Here is a 21,882-nt window from a genome sequence, read left to right on the forward strand (position 1 = left end):
ATTTTCCAATAATTTTTCATACAAGGTTCACACAATTTCCGTGTTACCAATTTCCATATTATCAGTATCATAGAACAGTCTACTCTAGTGATGCCCTGAAGGCCAATATCAAATCTGGGGTATGGGTAAGTCAAGGGTAGTTTGAAAGTCTGAGTGACAAAGATCCAGGGGTACACTCAGGCAATTCTTATACGAGGTGCCTTAGTCAGCCCGGAACACCTTTTGATAACCATGAACCATTGCAACTTTAAGAAATCTTCCAAAAGTAATGGTATATTTCCGGTCAGATTCCGCCAGGCGATGCTGGCTCCAAAGGTAGTCCATGAAAGAGACAGCATCGGTGAGGCAAAGGTCATAGATCGTGAAAATGGTGTGGCCCAAGAGCCACACCATTGCGTTACGTCGTGTTCGTTGGTTGGTCTGAATATCAGGGGTAAGGAACCAGTCGATTGACACATAGTCCAGTGTAGTCCCACCGATCAGCGCTAATAGCACACGTGCAAGGTCCCACACTTCTGTGACGTGAGGGCATAAGAGACGATGCTCTCTGGTGTCTACGTCACCACATCGGCCGCAAGCAGCCGAGGGCCATAGGCGGATGGCCGCCAGGCGGTGATTAGTGGGTATTAAATTGTTTACAACGCGATACCATAGCGCTGAAACTTCTGTGGGAAGGGCTGGGTGGTTGATATTAGCCCAAGCTTGGTGCCAGATGACCGACGGTCGTCTGTCCTCCAATTTATGTGGTGTGGGCTGGCCTCGAAGCGCCTAGTAAAGGCGCTTCGATGTGCGTGCCTTGTCGGTGGCCACTGTTAGGACGTAACTTTGATTGAGGTAATAGTCCTTGACTGTCGTCATCCGGAATGGAATATGTGTCAAACATACTGGTGCACGCGCCGATTGTGGGCGATAACGGTCGAAAAGCACCGCTGTTGTACCACCTGGGTCAATCTCACGCAAAGTGGCGATACTTTGAATCAGGATTGCCGCACATTTGCGGGGAAAGTCAATGAGTCCAAGGCCACTATCGACCTTTGGCAGTGTACAATTCTGCGCATCAACTTTGAATAGTGCATGCCGCCACAATAGGCAATATACTGTTTGTGAGATGGCTCTGCTGGTTTGTTTCGGTAGCGTATGGAGTTGTGCTACATACTATGCCCGTGATAGGATGTATGTACTAATCAGTTGGATTCGTTGATGGAGGTCGAGTCGTCGATCAGTGTGACTCATGCAAAATCCTCTGATGCGCGTGAGAATCCGCCTGCACGTGAGTGTTAACATGCGCTGCGGACAGTCAGTCACCTCAAGACCCAAGATACGTTGTTCCCCTACAATCCGGTTGCATGGGCGTTCGATGGTCAATGATCGTGGCCCTAGTGGCATTAGCACCATTTTGTTGGATTTTAACATGGCACCGGATGCTCGTTCATAAACGTGGAGGACTCGGCGAACCGAATCGATGTCATTGGCGTTTGCTACAAACACACCTACACCATCCGCGTATGCCGCACTGCGGAAGGTGACGCCTGGGAAAGGAACACCATCGACCATCCGTCCGATGTCACGCAGCATGGGGTCCAGCGCCAAAGCGATAAAATACACTGACAAGGGACAGCCTTGTCGAACTGATCGTCTGATGGGAATTGGTCGTGATCTGCAGCCGTTCACAATGATTCTGGAATTTGCTCCATCCAAGAAGTGCCGGATGACTCTTATGAAGTGCTCCCCGAAACCCTTCCGCGACATAACGGCCAGCAGGTAAGGATGGGAGAAGGCACCGGCGAAATCTAGAGATCAATTGAAGCCGGGGTTCGAGCGTCGGCGGTGGGTGAGTAAGACAGCATCACGGTATATAGAAGCAGCGGTGAAGGTGGTTCGATTCGAAACGCCAGTGTACCTTATTCATTACCTGTTTAAGATGTGAAGCCACACTTCGTGCCACCAACTTATAATCAGTGTTAAGAACACGTCCTTAGCCCGACAGTGACCTGTGACCTTTGGATTAAGGACAATACGTACAGCTAGAAAATCGGCGGGTAGCTCGCAACCAGCAAACATCTCCTCGCACGTTTTGCAGAAGCGGTCTCCTAACAGGCCGGAAAACCTAGCACTTCGATTAGTGCTGGAATGGCACAATCGAAGGGCGGTATCCTTGCGGAGTACCGCCAGAGATGAAAAACCGCAGTGTCAGGGCCTAAATGCTTGCAGCGTGTGCGCTCCACATGTGGGAGTGACACACGGTGGTGCGGGCCGATATGGCAACAGGCGACCGTCGAAAACATCGCAAAGGCAAGTGCCGGAAGGAACGACCAAATACGAGATCACTCGTCAACATCCCAGTACTACCCTCCATGTCGAGGAGTAAACTGCGACTCCCATTTGAACGCCGCTAGCTGCCAGGGCAGTGGAGAAGCCGTGAGGCCGCCCCACAGCAGCGTCAGGCCGGTGCGAGCTATACTGGCGCGAGCTACACCTAGCCGAGTGCTTACATCGTCCACCGCCTACTGCATATGTGTGTGTGCGTGTGTACACACGTATTCAGCGTGCGTGCGGCGGCGACGACGACGACGTTCGCGAGGAGCTAAGGATATAACTCCAAAAAATGTAATTAAAATTATCTGTGCCCGGACCATAAGAGACGCTAACGAGGCATCCGAAGGCACTGTCCTGTGCCCCCATAAATTACCAGCCTAGCGTAATGCGGCTGCAAGTGCCGTCCGGCTAACCGCAAAAAAAAAAAAAAAAATTCTTAAGATAATCTTAAATTAATGAAAAGAAATCGTGGTGTGTAAGCAACTAACTACTGGGCACATCAACAACTACGACAAGTTTTGCTACCAGCGGAATATCTGATCACTGCAGAAAGTTAACCCATTTCAGGCTGTGTTTTAATTAATTTTAGGTGGGCCGATCCCGGCGGTACTTCAATGCCGGGCCAACCCGCGACAGAGGTGGAGCAAGCCCCTAGCACTCCGTCATAAGCCAAAAATGAGTGTAATATTCTGGTCGTGTGATGCAGGACGTATCAGATATTAAGCTGATAAGACAAATACTACACTTTTTTCCCTCCTACCTCCCCTATAGACCTACCTTTTCCTCTCCAAAAATGCCGCCATCCTCTATTGTCGACGCAGCACGTAAAGCAGGGTGTTGTTAGTAGCAAGACTTATTGCCATAAACCGAAAATAAAAGCGGAGGCATACTCTGCTATGCCTTGGGGGCGACGACACACTACTCAGAAACACACCTCCCTCTCAAGGTGTGAAGCAAGTGATGATGTTAAAAACTAAATAGAAAGAAATAAATAAAGACAGAAATGAAGGCAAAATAAAAAAAAAAACAGCGACGGCAGCACACTCAAACGAAACTGGCGAGATAATCCCATCGCCCATAGAATTAACGAAGTAATAATCCTCTAAGATAGATTATGTTTTCCAATTTTCCAATAATTTTTCATACAAGGTTCACACAATTTCCGTGTTACCAATTTCCATATTATCAGTATCATAGAACAGTCTACTCTAGTGATGCCCTGAAGGCCAATATCAAATCTGGGGTATGGGTAAGTCAAGGGTAGTTTGAAAGTCTGAGTGACAAAGATCCAGGGGTACACTCAGGCAATTCTTATACGAGGTGCCTTAGTCAGCCCGGAACACCTTTTGATAACCATGAACCATTGCAACTTTAAGAAATCTTCCAAAAGTAATGGTATATTTCCGGTCAGATTCCGCCAGGCGATGCTGGCTCCAAAGGTAGTCCATGAAAGAGACAGCATCGGTGAGGCAAAGGTCATAGATCGTGAAAATGGTGTGGCCCAAGAGCCACACCATTGCGTTACGTCGTGTTCGTTGGTTGGTCTGAATATCAGGGGTAAGGAACCAGTCGATTGACACATAGTCCAGTGTAGTCCCACCGATCAGCGCTAATAGCACACGTGCAAGGTCCCACACTTCTGTGACGTGAGGGCATAAGAGACGATGCTCTCTGGTGTCTACGTCACCACATCGGCCGCAAGCAGCCGAGGGCCATAGGCGGATGGCCGCCAGGCGGTGATTAGTGGGTATTAAATTGTTTACAACGCGATACCATAGCGCTGAAACTTCTGTGGGAAGGGCTGGGTGGTTGATATTAGCCCAAGCTTGGTGCCAGATGACCGACGGTCGTCTGTCCTCCAATTTATGTGGTGTGGGCTGGCCTCGAAGCGCCTAGTAAAGGCGCTTCGATGTGCGTGCCTTGTCGGTGGCCACTGTTAGGACGTAACTTTGATTGAGGTAATAGTCCTTGACTGTCGTCATCCGGAATGGAATATGTGTCAAACATACTGGTGCACGCGCCGATTGTGGGCGATAACGGTCGAAAAGCACCGCTGTTGTACCACCTGGGTCAATCTCACGCAAAGTGGCGATACTTTGAATCAGGATTGCCGCACATTTGCGGGGAAAGTCAATGAGTCCAAGGCCACTATCGACCTTTGGCAGTGTACAATTCTGCGCATCAACTTTGAATAGTGCATGCCGCCACAATAGGCAATATACTGTTTGTGAGATGGCTCTGCTGGTTTGTTTCGGTAGCGTATGGAGTTGTGCTACATACTATGCCCGTGATAGGATGTATGTACTAATCAGTTGGATTCGTTGATGGAGGTCGAGTCGTCGATCAGTGTGACTCATGCAAAATCCTCTGATGCGCGTGAGAATCCGCCTGCACGTGAGTGTTAACATGCGCTGCGGACAGTCAGTCACCTCAAGACCCAAGATACGTTGTTCCCCTACAATCCGGTTGCATGGGCGTTCGATGGTCAATGATCGTGGCCCTAGTGGCATTAGCACCATTTTGTTGGATTTTAACATGGCACCGGATGCTCGTTCATAAACGTGGAGGACTCGGCGAACCGAATCGATGTCATTGGCGTTTGCTACAAACACACCTACACCATCCGCGTATGCCGCACTGCGGAAGGTGACGCCTGGGAAAGGAACACCATCGACCATCCGTCCGATGTCACGCAGCATGGGGTCCAGCGCCAAAGCGATAAAATACACTGACAAGGGACAGCCTTGTCGAACTGATCGTCTGATGGGAATTGGTCGTGATCTGCAGCCGTTCACAATGATTCTGGAATTTGCTCCATCCAAGAAGTGCCGGATGACTCTTACGAAGTGCTCCCCGAAACCCTTCCGCGACATAACGGCCAGCAGGTAAGGATGGGAGAAGGCACCGGCGAAATCTAGAGATCAATTGAAGCCGGGGTTCGAGCGTCGGCGGTGGGTGAGTAAGACAGCATCACGGTATATAGAAGCAGCGGTGAAGGTGGTTCGATTCGAAACGCCAGTGTACCTTATTCATTACCTGTTTAAGATGTGAAGCCACACTTCGTGCCACCAACTTATAATCAGTGTTAAGAACACGTCCTTAGCCCGACAGTGACCTGTGACCTTTGGATTAAGGACAATACGTACAGCTAGAAAATCGGCGGGTAGCTCGCAACCAGCAAACATCTCCTCGCACGTTTTGCAGAAGCGGTCTCCTAACAGGCCGGAAAACCTAGCACTTCGATTAGTGCTGGAATGGCACAATCGAAGGGCGGTATCCTTGCGGAGTACCGCCAGAGATGAAAAACCGCAGTGTCAGGGCCTAAATGCTTGCAGCGTGTGCGCTCCACATGTGGGAGTGACACACGGTGGTGCGGGCCGATATGGCAACAGGCGACCGTCGAAAACATCGCAAAGGCAAGTGCCGGAAGGAACGACCAAATACGAGATCACTCGTCAACATCCCAGTACTACCCTCCATGTCGAGGAGTAAACTGCGACTCCCATTTGAACGCCGCTAGCTGCCAGGGCAGTGGAGAAGCCGTGAGGCCGCCCCACAGCAGCGTCAGGCCGGTGCGAGCTATACTGGCGCGAGCTACACCTAGCCGAGTGCTTACATCGTCCACCGCCTACTGCATATGTGTGTGTGCGTGTGTACACACGTATTCAGCGTGCGTGCGGCGGCGACGACGACGACGTTCGCGAGGAGCTAAGGATATAACTCCAAAAAATGTAATTAAAATTATCTGTGCCCGGACCATAAGAGACGCTAACGAGGCATCCGAAGGCACTGTCCTGTGCCCCCATAAATTACCAGCCTAGCGTAATGAGGCTGCAAGTGCCGTCCGGCTAACCGCAAAAAAAAAAAAAAAAAAAAATTCTTAAGATAATCTTAAATTAATGAAAAGAAATCGTGGTGTGTAAGCAACTAACTACTGGGCACATCAACAACTACGACAAGTTTTGCTACCAGCGGAATATCTGATCACTGCAGAAAGTTAACCCATTTCAGGCTGTGTTTTAATTAATTTTAGGTGGGCCGATCCCGGCGGTACTTCAATGCCGGGCCAACCCGCGACAGAGGTGGAGCAAGCCCCTAGCACTCCGTCATAAGCCAAAAATGAGTGTAATATTCTGGTCGTGTGATGCAGGACGTATCAGATATTAAGCTGATAAGACAAATACTACACTTTTTTCCCTCCTACCTCCCCTATAGACCTACCTTTTCCTCTCCAAAAATGCCGCCATCCTCTATTGTCGACGCAGCACGTAAAGCAGGGTGTTGTTAGTAGCAAGACTTATTGCCATAAACCGAAAATAAAAGCGGAGGCATACTCTGCTATGCCTTGGGGGCGACGACACACTACTCAGAAACACACCTCCCTCTCCAGGTGTGAAGCAAGTGATGATGTTAAAAACTAAATAGAAAGAAATAAATAAAGACAGAAATGGAGGCAAAATAAAAAAAAAAAAAACAGCGACGGCAGCACACTCAAACGAAACAGGCGAGATAATCCCATCGCCCATAGAATTAACGAAGTAATAATCCTCTAAGATAGATTATGTTTTCCAATTTTCCAATAATTTTTCATACAAGGTTCACACAATTTCCGTGTTACCAATTTCCATATTATCAGTATCATAGAACAGTCTACTCTAGTGATGCCCTGAAGGCCAATATCAAATCTGGGGTATGGGTAAGTCAAGGGTAGTTTGAAAGTCTGAGTGACAAAGATCCAGGGGTACACTCAGGCAATTCTTATACGAGGTGCCTTAGTCAGCCCGGAACACCTTTTGATAACCATGAACCATTGCAACTTTAAGAAATCTTCCAAAAGTAATGGTATATTTCCGGTCAGATTCCGCCAGGCGATGCTGGCACCAAAGGTAGTCCATGAAAGAGACAGCATCGGTGAGGCAAAGGTCATAGATCGTGAAAATGGTGTGGCCCAAGAGCCACACCATTGCGTTACGTCGTGTTCGTTGGTTGGTCTGAATATCAGGGGTAAGGAACCAGTCGATTGACACATAGTCCAGTGTAGTCCCACCGATCAGCGCTAATAGCACACGTGCAAGGTCCCACACTTCTGTGACGTGAGGGCATAAGAGACGATGCTCTCTGGTGTCTACGTCACCACATCGGCCGCAAGCAGCCGAGGGCCATAGGCGGATGGCCGCCAGGCGGTGATTAGTGGGTATTAAATTGTTTACAACGCGATACCATAGCGCTGAAACTTCTGTGGGAAGGGCTGGGTGGTTGATATTAGCCCAAGCTTGGTGCCAGATGACCGACGGTCGTCTGTCCTCCAATTTATGTGGTGTGGGCTGGCCTCGAAGCGCCTAGTAAAGGCGCTTCGATGTGCGTGCCTTGTCGGTGGCCACTGTTAGGACGTAACTTTGATTGAGGTAATAGTCCTTGACTGTCGTCATCCGGAATGGAATATGTGTCAAACATACTGGTGCACGCGCCGATTGTGGGCGATAACGGTCGAAAAGCACCGCTGTTGTACCACCTGGGTCAATCTCACGCAAAGTGGCGATACTTTGAATCAGGATTGCCGCACATTTGCGGGGAAAGTCAATGAGTCCAAGGCCACTATCGACCTTTGGCAGTGTACAATTCTGCGCATCAACTTTGAATAGTGCATGCCGCCACAATAGGCAATATACTGTTTGTGAGATGGCTCTGCTGGTTTGTTTCGGTAGCGTATGGAGTTGTGCTACATACTATGCCCGTGATAGGATGTATGTACTAATCAGTTGGATTCGTTGATGGAGGTCGAGTCGTCGATCAGTGTGACTCATGCAAAATCCTCTGATGCGCGTGAGAATCCGCCTGCACGTGAGTGTTAACATGCGCTGCGGACAGTCAGTCACCTCAAGACCCAAGATACGTTGTTCCCCTACAATCCGGTTGCATGGGCATTCGATGGTCAATGATCGTGGCCCTAGTGGCATTAGCACCATTTTGTTGGATTTGAACATGGCACCGGATGCTCGTTCATAAACGTGGAGGACTCGGCGAACCGAATCGATGTCATTGGCGTTTGCTACAAACACACCTACACCATCCGCGTATGCCGCACTGCGGAAGGTGACGCCTGGGAAAGGAACACCATCGACCATCCGTCCGATGTCACGCAGCATGGGGTCCAGCGCCAAAGCGATAAAATACACTGACAAGGGACAGCCTTGTCGAACTGATCGTCTGATGGGAATTGGTCGTGATCTGCAGCCGTTCACAATGATTCTGGAATTTGCTCCATCCAAGAAGTGCCGGATGACTCTTACGAAGTGCTCCCCGAAACCCTTCCGCGACATAACGGCCAGCAGGTAAGGATGGGAGAAGGCACCGGCGAAATCTAGAGATCAATTGAAGCCGGGGTTCGAGCGTCGGCGGTGGGTGAGTAAGACAGCATCACGGTATATAGAAGCAGCGGTGAAGGTGGTTCGATTCGAAACGCCAGTGTACCTTATTCATTACCTGTTTAAGATGTGAAGCCACACTTCGTGCCACCAACTTATAATCAGTGTTAAGAACACGTCCTTAGCCCGACAGTGACCTGTGACCTTTGGATTAAGGACAATACGTACAGCTAGAAAATCGGCGGGTAGCTCGCAACCAGCAAACATCTCCTCGCACGTTTTGCAGAAGCGGTCTCCTAACAGGCCGGAAAACCTAGCACTTCGATTAGTGCTGGAATGGCACAATCGAAGGGCGGTATCCTTGCGGAGTACCGCCAGAGATGAAAAACCGCAGTGTCAGGGCCTAAATGCTTGCAGCGTGTGCGCTCCACATGTGGGAGTGACACACGGTGGTGCGGGCCGATATGGCAACAGGCGACCGTCGAAAACATCGCAAAGGCAAGTGCCGGAAGGAACGACCAAATACGAGATCACTCGTCAACATCCCAGTACTACCCTCCATGTCGAGGAGTAAACTGCGACTCCCATTTGAACGCCGCTAGCTGCCAGGGCAGTGGAGAAGCCGTGAGGCCGCCCCACAGCAGCGTCAGGCCGGTGCGAGCTATACTGGCGCGAGCTACACCTAGCCGAGTGCTTACATCGTCCACCGCCTACTGCATATGTGTGTGTGCGTGTGTACACACGTATTCAGCGTGCGTGCGGCGGCGACGACGACGACGTTCGCGAGGAGCTAAGGATATAACTCCAAAAAATGTAATTAAAATTATCTGTGCCCGGACCATAAGAGACGCTAACGAGGCATCCGAAGGCACTGTCCTGTGCCCCCATAAATTACCAGCCTAGCGTAATGCGGCTGCAAGTGCCGTCCGGCTAACCGCAAAAAAAAAAAAAAAAAATTCTTAAGATAATCTTAAATTAATGAAAAGAAATCGTGGTGTGTAAGCAACTAACTACTGGGCACATCAACAACTACGACAAGTTTTGCTACCAGCGGAATATCTGATCACTGCAGAAAGTTAACCCATTTCAGGCTGTGTTTTAATTAATTTTAGGTGGGCCGATCCCGGCGGTACTTCAATGCCGGGCCAACCCGCGACAGAGGTGGAGCAAGCCCCTAGCACTCCGTCATAAGCCAAAAATGAGTGTAATATTCTGGTCGTGTGATGCAGGACGTATCAGATATTAAGCTGATAAGACAAATACTACACTTTTTTCCCTCCTACCTCCCCTATAGACCTACCTTTTCCTCTCCAAAAATGCCGCCATCCTCTATTGTCGACGCAGCACGTAAAGCAGGGTGTTGTTAGTAGCAAGACTTATTGCCATAAACCGAAAATAAAAGCGGAGGCATACTCTGCTATGCCTTGGGGGCGACGACACACTACTCAGAAACACACCTCCCTCTCCAGGTGTGAAGCAAGTGATGATGTTAAAAACTAAATAGAAAGAAATAAATAAAGACAGAAATGGAGGCAAAATAAAAAAAAAAAAAAACAGCGACGGCAGCACACTCAAACGAAACAGGCGAGATAATCCCATCGCCCATAGAATTAACGAAGTAATAATCCTCTAAGATAGATTATGTTTTCCAATTTTCCAATAATTTTTCATACAAGGTTCACACAATTTCCGTGTTACCAATTTCCATATTATCAGTATCATAGAACAGTCTACTCTAGTGATGCCCTGAAGGCCAATATCAAATCTGGGGTATGGGTAAGTCAAGGGTAGTTTGAAAGTCTGAGTGACAAAGATCCAGGGGTACACTCAGGCAATTCTTATACGAGGTGCCTTAGTCAGCCCGGAACACCTTTTGATAACCATGAACCATTGCAACTTTAAGAAATCTTCCAAAAGTAATGGTATATTTCCGGTCAGATTCCGCCAGGCGATGCTGGCTCCAAAGGTAGTCCATGAAAGAGACAGCATCGGTGAGGCAAAGGTCATAGATCGTGAAAATGGTGTGGCCCAAGAGCCACACCATTGCGTTACGTCGTGTTCGTTGGTTGGTCTGAATATCAGGGGTAAGGAACCAGTCGATTGACACATAGTCCAGTGTAGTCCCACCGATCAGCGCTAATAGCACACGTGCAAGGTCCCACACTTCTGTGACGTGAGGGCATAAGAGACGATGCTCTCTGGTGTCTACGTCACCACATCGGCCGCAAGCAGCCGAGGGCCATAGGCGGATGGCCGCCAGGCGGTGATTAGTGGGTATTAAATTGTTTACAACGCGATACCATAGCGCTGAAACTTCTGTGGGAAGGGCTGGGTGGTTGATATTAGCCCAAGCTTGGTGCCAGATGACCGACGGTCGTCTGTCCTCCAATTTATGTGGTGTGGGCTGGCCTCGAAGCGCCTAGTAAAGGCGCTTCGATGTGCGTGCCTTGTCGGTGGCCACTGTTAGGACGTAACTTTGATTGAGGTAATAGTCCTTGACTGTCGTCATCCGGAATGGAATATGTGTCAAACATACTGGTGCACGCGCCGATTGTGGGCGATAACGGTCGAAAAGCACCGCTGTTGTACCACCTGGGTCAATCTCACGCAAAGTGGCGATACTTTGAATCAGGATTGCCGCACATTTGCGGGGAAAGTCAATGAGTCCAAGGCCACTATCGACCTTTGGCAGTGTACAATTCTGCGCATCAACTTTGAATAGTGCATGCCGCCACAATAGGCAATATACTGTTTGTGAGATGGCTCTGCTGGTTTGTTTCGGTAGCGTATGGAGTTGTGCTACATACTATGCCCGTGATAGGATGTATGTACTAATCAGTTGGATTCGTTGATGGAGGTCGAGTCGTCGATCAGTGTGACTCATGCAAAATCCTCTGATGCGCGTGAGAATCCGCCTGCACGTGAGTGTTAACATGCGCTGCGGACAGTCAGTCACCTCAAGACCCAAGATACGTTGTTCCCCTACAATCCGGTTGCATGGGCGTTCGATGGTCAATGATCGTGGCCCTAGTGGCATTAGCACCATTTTGTTGGATTTTAACATGGCACCGGATGCTCGTTCATAAACGTGGAGGACTCGGCGAACCGAATCGATGTCATTGGCGTTTGCTACAAACACACCTACACCATCCGCGTATGCCGCACTGCGGAAGGTGACGCCTGGGAAAGGAACACCATCGACCATCCGTCCGATGTCACGCAGCATGGGGTCCAGCGCCAAAGCGATAAAATACACTGACAAGGGACAGCCTTGTCGAACTGATCGTCTGATGGGAATTGGTCGTGATCTGCAGCCGTTCACAATGATTCTGGAATTTGCTCCATCCAAGAAGTGCCGGATGACTCTTATGAAGTGCTCCCCGAAACCCTTCCGCGACATAACGGCCAGCAGGTAAGGATGGGAGAAGGCACCGGCGAAATCTAGAGATCAATTGAAGCCGGGGTTCGAGCGTCGGCGGTGGGTGAGTAAGACAGCATCACGGTATATAGAAGCAGCGGTGAAGGTGGTTCGATTCGAAACGCCAGTGTACCTTATTCATTACCTGTTTAAGATGTGAAGCCACACTTCGTGCCACCAACTTATAATCAGTGTTAAGAACACGTCCTTAGCCCGACAGTGACCTGTGACCTTTGGATTAAGGACAATACGTACAGCTAGAAAATCGGCGGGTAGCTCGCAACCAGCAAACATCTCCTCGCACGTTTTGCAGAAGCGGTCTCCTAACAGGCCGGAAAACCTAGCACTTCGATTAGTGCTGGAATGGCACAATCGAAGGGCGGTATCCTTGCGGAGTACCGCCAGAGATGAAAAACCGCAGTGTCAGGGCCTAAATGCTTGCAGCGTGTGCGCTCCACATGTGGGAGTGACACACGGTGGTGCGGGCCGATATGGCAACAGGCGACCGTCGAAAACATCGCAAAGGCAAGTGCCGAAAGGAACGACCAAATACGAGATCACTCGTCAACATCCCAGTACTACCCTCCATGTCGAGGAGTAAACTGCGACTCCCATTTGAACGCCGCTAGCTGCCAGGGCAGTGGAGAAGCCGTGAGGCCGCCCCACAGCAGCGTCAGGCCGGTGCGAGCTATACTGGCGCGAGCTACACCTAGCCGAGTGCTTACATCGTCCACCGCCTACTGCATATGTGTGTGTGCGTGTGTACACACGTATTCAGCGTGCGTGCGGCGGCGACGACGACGACGTTCGCGAGGAGCTAAGGATATAACTCCAAAAAATGTAATTAAAATTATCTGTGCCCGGACCATAAGAGACGCTAACGAGGCATCCGAAGGCACTGTCCTGTGCCCCCATAAATTACCAGCCTAGCGTAATGCGGCTGCAAGTGCCGTCCGGCTAACCGCAAAAAAAAAAAAAAAATTCTTAAGATAATCTTAAATTAATGAAAAGAAATCGTGGTGTGTAAGCAACTAACTACTGGGCACATCAACAACTACGACAAGTTTTGCTACCAGCGGAATATCTGATCACTGCAGAAAGTTAACCCATTTCAGGCTGTGTTTTAATTAATTTTAGGTGGGCCGATCCCGGCGGTACTTCAATGCCGGGCCAACCCGCGACAGAGGTGGAGCAAGCCCCTAGCACTCCGTCATAAGCCAAAAATGAGTGTAATATTCTGGTCGTGTGATGCAGGACGTATCAGATATTAAGCTGATAAGACAAATACTACACTTTTTTCCCTCCTACCTCCCCTATAGACCTACCTTTTCCTCTCCAAAAATGCCGCCATCCTCTATTGTCGACGCAGCACGTAAAGCAGGGTGTTGTTAGTAGCAAGACTTATTGCCATAAACCGAAAATAAAAGCGGAGGCATACTCTGCTATGCCTTGGGGGCGACGACACACTACTCAGAAACACACCTCCCTCTCCAGGTGTGAAGCAAGTGATGATGTTAAAAACTAAATAGAAAGAAATAAATAAAGACAGAAATGAAGGCAAAATAAAAAAAAAAAAACAGCGACGGCAGCACACTCAAACGAAACTGGCGAGATAATCCCATCGCCCATAGAATTAACGAAGTAATAATCCTCTAAGATAGATTATGTTTTCCAATTTTCCAATAATTTTTCATACAAGGTTCACACAATTTCCGTGTTACCAATTTCCATATTATCAGTATCATAGAACAGTCTACTCTAGTGATGCCCTGAAGGCCAATATCAAATCTGGGGTATGGGTAAGTCAAGGGTAGTTTGAAAGTCTGAGTGACAAAGATCCAGGGGTACACTCAGGCAATTCTTATACGAGGTGCCTTAGTCAGCCCGGAACACCTTTTGATAACCATGAACCATTGCAACTTTAAGAAATCTTCCAAAAGTAATGGTATATTTCCGGTCAGATTCCGCCAGGCGATGCTGGCTCCAAAGGTAGTCCATGAAAGAGACAGCATCGGTGAGGCAAAGGTCATAGATCGTGAAAATGGTGTGGCCCAAGAGCCACACCATTGCGTTACGTCGTGTTCGTTGGTTGGTCTGAATATCAGGGGTAAGGAACCAGTCGATTGACACATAGTCCAGTGTAGTCCCACCGATCAGCGCTAATAGCACACGTGCAAGGTCCCACACTTCTGTGACGTGAGGGCATAAGAGACGATGCTCTCTGGTGTCTACGTCACCACATCGGCCGCAAGCAGCCGAGGGCCATAGGCGGATGGCCGCCAGGCGGTGATTAGTGGGTATTAAATTGTTTACAACGCGATACCATAGCGCTGAAACTTCTGTGGGAAGGGCTGGGTGGTTGATATTAGCCCAAGCTTGGTGCCAGATGACCGACGGTCGTCTGTCCTCCAATTTATGTGGTGTGGGCTGGCCTCGAAGCGCCTAGTAAAGGCGCTTCGATGTGCGTGCCTTGTCGGTGGCCACTGTTAGGACGTAACTTTGATTGAGGTAATAGTCCTTGACTGTCGTCATCCGGAATGGAATATGTGTCAAACATACTGGTGCACGCGCCGATTGTGGGCGATAACGGTCGAAAAGCACCGCTGTTGTACCACCTGGGTCAATCTCACGCAAAGTGGCGATACTTTGAATCAGGATTGCCGCACATTTGCGGGGAAAATCAATGAGTCCAAGGCCACTATCGACCTTTGGCAGTGTACAATTCTGCGCATCAACTTTGAATAGTGCATGCCGCCACAATAGGCAATATACTGTTTGTGAGATGGCTCTGCTGGTTTGTTTCGGTAGCGTATGGAGTTGTGCTACATACTATGCCCGTGATAGGATGTATGTACTAATCAGTTGGATTCGTTGATGGAGGTCGAGTCGTCGATCAGTGTGACTCATGCAAAATCCTCTGATGCGCGTGAGAATCCGCCTGCACGTGAGTGTTAACATGCGCTGCGGACAGTCAGTCACCTCAAGACCCAAGATACGTTGTTCCCCTACAATCCGGTTGCATGGGCGTTCGATGGTCAATGATCGTGGCCCTAGTGGCATTAGCACCATTTTGTTGGATTTTAACATGGCACCGGATGCTCGTTCATAAACGTGGAGGACTCGGCGAACCGAATCGATGTCATTGGCGTTTGCTACAAACACACCTACACCATCCGCGTATGCCGCACTGCGGAAGGTGACGCCTGGGAAAGGAACACCATCGACCATCCGTCCGATGTCACGCAGCATGGGGTCCAGCGCCAAAGCGATAAAATACACTGACAAGGGACAGCCTTGTCGAACTGATCGTCTGATGGGAATTGGTCGTGATCTGCAGCCGTTCACAATGATTCTGGAATTTGCTCCATCCAAGAAGTGCCGGATGACTCTTATGAAGTGCTCCCCGAAACCCTTCCGCGACATAACGGCCAGCAGGTAAGGATGGGAGAAGGCACCGGCGAAATCTAGAGATCAATTGAAGCCGGGGTTCGAGCGTCGGCGGTGGGTGAGTAAGACAGCATCACGGTATATAGAAGCAGCGGTGAAGGTGGTTCGATTCGAAACGCCAGTGTACCTTATTCATTACCTGTTTAAGATGTGAAGCCACACTTCGTGCCACCAACTTATAATCAGTGTTAAGAACACGTCCTTAGCCCGACAGTGACCTGTGACCTTTGGATTAAGGACAATACGTACAGCTAGAAAATCGGCGGGTAGCTCGCAACCAGCAAACATCTCCTCGCACGTTTTGCAGAAGCGGTCTCCTAACAGGCCGGAAAACCTAGCACTTCGATTAGTGCTGGAATGGCACAATCGAAGGGCGGTATCCTTGCGGAGTACCGCCAGAGATGAAAAACCGCAGTGTCAGGGCCTAAATGCTTGCAGCGTGTGCGCTCCACATGTGGGAGTGACACACGGTGGTGCGGGCCGATATGGCAACAGGCGACCGTCGAAAACATCGCAAAGGCAAGTGCCGAAAGGAACGACCAAATACGAGATCACTCGTCAACATCCCAGTACTACCCTCCATGTCGAGGAGTAAACTGCGACTCCCATTTGAACGCCGCTAGCTGCCAGGGCAGTGGAGAAGCCGTGAGGCCGCCCCACAGCAGCGTCAGGCCGGTGCGAGCTATACTGGCGCGAGCTACACCTAGCCGAGTGCTTACATCGTCCACCGCCTACTGCATATGTGTGTGTGCGTGTGTACACACGTATTCAGCGTGCGTGCGGCGGCGACGACGACGACGTTCGCGAGGAGCTAAGGATATAACTCCAAAAAATGTAATTAAAATTATCTGTGCCCGGACCATAAGAGACGCTAACGAGGCATCCGAAGGCACTGTCCTGTGCCCCCATAAATTACCAGCCTAGCGTAATGCGGCTGCAAGTGCCGTCCGGCTAACCGCAAAAAAAAAAAAAAAAATTCTTAAGATAATCTTAAATTAATGAAAAGAAATCGTGGTGTGTAAGCAACTAACTACTGGGCACATCAACAACTACGACAAGTTTTGCTACCAGCGGAATATCTGATCACTGCAGAAAGTTAACCCATTTCAGGCTGTGTTTTAATTAATTTTAGGTGGGCCGATCCCGGCGGTACTTCAATGCCGGGCCAACCCGCGACAGAGGTGGAGCAAGCCCCTAGCACTCCGTCATAAGCCAAAAATGAGTGTAATATTCTGGTCGTGTGATGCAGGACGTATCAGATATTAAGCTGATAAGACAAATACTACACTTTTTTCCCTCCTACCTCCCCTATAGACCTACCTTTTCCTCTCCAAAAATGCCGCCATCCTCTATTGTCGACGCAGCACGTAAAGCAGGGTGTTGTTAGTAGCAAGACTTATTGCCATAAACCGAAAATAAAAGCGGAGGCATACTCTGCTATGCCTTGGGGGCGACGACACACTACTCAGAAACACACCTCCATCTCCAGGTGTGAAGCAAGTGATGATGTTAAAAACTAAATAGAAAGAAATAAATAAAGACAGAAATGAAGGCAAAATAAAAAAAAAAACAGCGACGTCAGCACACTCAAACGAAACTGGCGAGATAATCCCATCGCCCATAGAATTAACGAAGTAATAATCCTCTAAGATAGATTATGTGTTTTCCAATTTTCCAATAATTTTTCATACAAGGTTCACACAATTTCCGTGTTACCAATTTCCATATTATCAGTATCATAGAACAGTCTACTCTAGTGATGCCCTGAAGGCCAATACCAAATCTGGGGTATGGGTAAGTCAAGGGTAGTTTGAAAGTCTGAGTGACAAAGATCCAGGGGTACACTCAGGCAATTCTTATACGAGGTGCCTTAGTCAGCCCGGAACACCTTTTGATAACCATGAACCATTGCAACTTTAAGAAATCTTGCAAAAGTAATGGTATATTTCCGGTCAGATTCCGCCAGGCGATGCTGGCTCCAAAGGTAGTCCATGAAAGAGACAGCATCGGTGAGGCAAAGGTCATAGATCGTGAAAATGGTGTGGCCCAAGAGCCACACCATTGCGTTACGTCGTGTTCGTTGGTTGGTCTGAATATCAGGGGTAAGGAACCAGTCGATTGACACATAGTCCAGTGTAGTCCCACCGATCAGCGCTAATAGCACACGTGCAAGGTCCCACACTTCTGTGACGTGAGGGCATAAGAGACGATGCTCTCTGGTGTCTACGTCACCACATCGGCCGCAAGCAGCCGAGGGCCATAGGCGGATGGCCGCCAGGCGGTGATTAGTGGGTATTAAATTGTTTACAACGCGATACCATAGCGCTGAAACTTCTGTGGGAAGGGCTGGGTGGTTGATATTAGCCCAAGCTTGGTGCCAGATGACCGACGGTCGTCTGTCCTCCAATTTATGTGGTGTGGGCTGGCCTCGAAGCACCTAGTAAAGGCGCTTCGATGTGCGTGCCTTGTCGGTGGCCACTGTTAGGACGTAACTTTGATTGAGGTAATAGTCCTTGACTGTCGTCATCCGGAATGGAATATGTGTCAAACATACTGGTGCACGCGCCGATTGTGGGCGATAACGGTCGAAAAGCACCGCTGTTGTACCACCTGGGTCAATCTCACGCAAAGTGGCGATACTTTGAATCAGGATTGCCGCACATTTGCGGGGAAAGTCAATGAGTGCAAGGCCACTATCGACCTTTGGCAGTGTACAATTCTGCGCATCAACTTTGAATAGTGCATGCCGCCACAATAGGCAATATACTGTTTGTGAGATGGCTCTGCTGGTTTGTTTCGGTAGCGTATGGAGTTGTGCTACATACTATGCCCGTGATAGGATGTATGTACTAATCAGTTGGATTCGTTGATGGAGGTCGAGTCGTCGATCAGTGTGACTCATGCAAAATCCTCTGATGCGCGTGAGAATCCGCCTGCACGTGAGTGTTAACATGCGCTGCGGACAGTCAGTCACCTCAAGACCCAAGATACGTTGTTCCCCTACAATCCGGTTGCATGGGCGTTCGATGGTCAATGATCGTGGCCCTAGTGGCATTAGCACCATTTTGTTGGATTTTAACATGGCACCGGATGCTCGTTCATAAATGTGGAGGACTCGGCGAACCGAATCGATGTCATTGGCGTTTGCTACAAACACACCTACACCATCCGCGTATGCCGCACTGCGGAAGGTGACGCCTGGGAAAGGAACACCATCGACCATCCGTCCGATGTCACGCAGCATGGGGTCCAGCGCCAAAGCGATAAAATACACTGACAAGGGACAGCCTTGTCGAACTGATCGTCTGATGGGAATTGGTCGTGATCTGCAGCCGTTCACAATGATTCTGGAATTTGCTCCATCCAAGAAGTGCCGGATGACTCTTATGAAGTGCTCCCCGAAACCCTTCCGCGACATAACGGCCAGCAGGTAAGGATGGGAGAAGGCACCGGCGAAATCTAGAGATCAATTGAGCCGGGGTTCGAGCGTCGGCGGTGGGTGAGTAGGACAGCATCACGTTATATAGAAGCAGCGGTGAAGGTGGTTCGATTCGAAACGCCAGTGTACCTTATTCATTACCTGTTTAAGATGTGAAGCCACACTTCATGCCACCAACTTATAATCAGTGTTAAGAACACGTCCTTAGCCCGACAGTGACCTGTGACCTTTGGATTAAGGACAATACGTACAGCTAGAAAATCGGCGGGTAGCTCGCAACCAGCAAACATCTCCTCGCACGTTTTGCAGAAGCGGTCTCCTAACAGGCCGGAAAACCTAGCACTTCGATTAGTGCTGGAATGGCACAATCGAAGGGCGGTATCCTTGCGGAGTACCGCCAGAGATGAAAAACCGCAGTGTCAGGGCCTAAATGCTTGCAGCGTGTGCGCTCCACATGTGGGAGTGACACACGGTGGTGCGGGCCGATATGGCAACAGGCGACCGTCGAAATCATTGCAAAGGCAAGTGCCGGAAGGAACGACCAAATACGAGATCACTCGTCAACATCCCAGTACTACCCTCCATGTCGAGGAGTAAACTGCGACTCCCATTTGAACGCCGCTAGCTGCCAGGGCAGTGGAGAAGCCGTGAGGCCGCCCCACAGCAGCGTCAGGCCGGTGCGAGCTATACTGGCGCGAGCTACACCTAGCCGAGTGCTTACATCGTCCACCGCCTACTGCATATGTGTGTGTGCGTGTGTACACACGTATTCAGCGTGCGTGCGGCGGCGACGACGACGACGTTCGCGAGGAGCTAAGGATATAACTCCAAAAAATGTAATTAAAATTATCTGTGCCCGGACCATAAGAGACGCTAACGAGGCATCCGAAGGCACTGTCCTGTGCCCCCATAAATTACCAGCCTAGCGTAATGCGGCTGCAAGTGCCGTCCGGCTAACCGCAAAAAAAAAAAAAAAAATTCTTAAGATAATCTTAAATTAATGAAAAGAAATCGTGGTGTGTAAGCAACTAACTACTGGGCACATCAACAACTACGACAAGTTTTGCTACCAGCGGAATATCTGATCACTGCAGAAAGTTAACCCATTTCAGGCTGTGTTTTAATTAATTTTAGGTGGGCCGATCCCGGCGGTACTTCAATGCCGGGCCAACCCGCGACAGAGGTGGAGCAAGCCCCTAGCACTCCGTCATAAGCCAAAAATGAGTGTAATATTCTGGTCGTGTGATGCAGGACGTATCAGATATTAAGCTGATAAGACAAATACTACACTTTTTTCCCTCCTACCTCCCCTATAGACCTACCTTTTCCTCTCCAAAAATGCCGCCATCCTCTAGTGTCGACGCAGCACGTAAAGCAGGGTGTTGTTAGTAGCAAGACTTATTGCCATAAACCGAAAATAAAAGCGGAGGCATACTCTGCTATGCCTTGGGGGCGACGACACACTACTCAGAAACACACCTCCCTCTCCAGGTGTGAAGCAAGTGATGATGTTAAAAACTAAATAGAAAGAAATAAATAAAGACAGAAATGAAGGCAAAATAAAAAAAAAACAGCGACGGCAGCACACTCAAACGAAACTGGCGAGATAATCCCATCGCCCATAGAATTAACGAAGTAATAATCCTCTAAGATAGATTATGTTTTCCAATTTTCCAATAATTTTTCATACAAGGTTCACACAATTTCCGTGTTACCAATTTCCATATTATCAGTATCATAGAACAGTCTACTCTAGTGATGCCCTGAAGGCCAATATCAAATCTGGGGTATGGGTAAGTCAAGGGTAGTTTGAAAGTCTGAGTGACAAAGATCCAGGGGTACACTCAGGCAATTCTTATACGAGGTGCCTTAGTGAGCCCGGAACACCTTTTGATAACCATGAACCATTGCAACTTTAAGAAATCTTCCAAAAGTAATGGTATATTTCCGGTCAGATTCCGCCAGGCGATGCTGGCTCCAAAGGTAGTCCATGAAAGAGACAGCATCGGTGAGGCAAAGGTCATAGATCGTGAAAATGGTGTGGCCCAAGAGCCACACCATTGCGTTACGTCGTGTTCGTTGGTTGGTCTGAATATCAGGGGTAAGGAACCAGTCGATTGACACATAGTCCAGTGTAGTCCCACCGATCAGCGCTAATAGCACACGTGCAAGGTCCCACACTTCTGTGACGTGAGGGCATAAGAGACGATGCTCTCTGGTGTCTACGTCACCACATCGGCCGCAAGCAGCCGAGGGCCATAGGCGGATGGCCGCCAGGCGGTGATTAGTGGGTATTAAATTGTTTACAACGCGATACCATAGCGCTGAAACTTCTGTGGGAAGGGCTGGGTGGTTGATATTAGCCCAAGCTTGGTGCCAGATGACCGACGGTCGTCTGTCCTCCAATTTATGTGGTGTGGGCTGGCCTCGAAGCGCCTAGTAAAGGCGCTTCGATGTGCGTGCCTTGTCGGTGGCCACTGTTAGGACGTAACTTTGATTGAGGTAATAGTCCTTGACTGTCGTCATCCGGAATGGAATATGTGTCAAACATACTGGTGCACGCGCCGATTGTGGGCGATAACGGTCGAAAAGCACCGCTGTTGTACCACCTGGGTCAATCTCACGCAAAGTGGCGATACTTTGAATCAGGATTGCCGCACATTTGCGGGGAAAGTCAATGAGTCCAAGGCCACTATCGACCTTTGGCAGTGTACAATTCTGCGCATCAACTTTGAATAGTGCATGCCGCCACAATAGGCAATATACTGTTTGTGAGATGGCTCTGCTGGTTTGTTTCGGTAGCGTATGGAGTTGTGCTACATACTATGCCCGTGATAGGATGTATGTACTAATCAGTTGGATTCGTTGATGGAGGTCGAGTCGTCGATCAGTGTGAC

The 21,882-nt window shown here is 49.2% G+C and overlaps 6 pseudogenes; all 6 read right to left on the reverse strand.

The window, feature by feature from the left end:
- Window positions 1-2,900: 2,900 nt before the first annotated feature.
- Window positions 2,901-3,111, reverse strand: LOC124769383 (annotated as a pseudogene).
- A 3,233-nt stretch (window positions 3,112-6,344) lies between these two features.
- LOC124769384 lies at window positions 6,345-6,555 on the reverse strand (annotated as a pseudogene).
- A 3,233-nt stretch (window positions 6,556-9,788) lies between these two features.
- Window positions 9,789-9,999, reverse strand: LOC124769385 (annotated as a pseudogene).
- Window positions 10,000-13,231: 3,232 nt separating this feature from the next.
- On the reverse strand, window positions 13,232-13,442 carry LOC124769386 (annotated as a pseudogene).
- Window positions 13,443-16,673: 3,231 nt separating this feature from the next.
- LOC124769387 lies at window positions 16,674-16,884 on the reverse strand (annotated as a pseudogene).
- A 3,230-nt stretch (window positions 16,885-20,114) lies between these two features.
- On the reverse strand, window positions 20,115-20,325 carry LOC124769390 (annotated as a pseudogene).
- Between the last annotated feature and the right edge of the window lie 1,557 nt (window positions 20,326-21,882).

This window comes from Schistocerca piceifrons, unplaced genomic scaffold, assembly GCF_021461385.2.
Source record: "Schistocerca piceifrons isolate TAMUIC-IGC-003096 unplaced genomic scaffold, iqSchPice1.1 HiC_scaffold_701, whole genome shotgun sequence".
NCBI lineage: Eukaryota > Metazoa > Arthropoda > Insecta > Orthoptera > Acrididae > Schistocerca > Schistocerca piceifrons.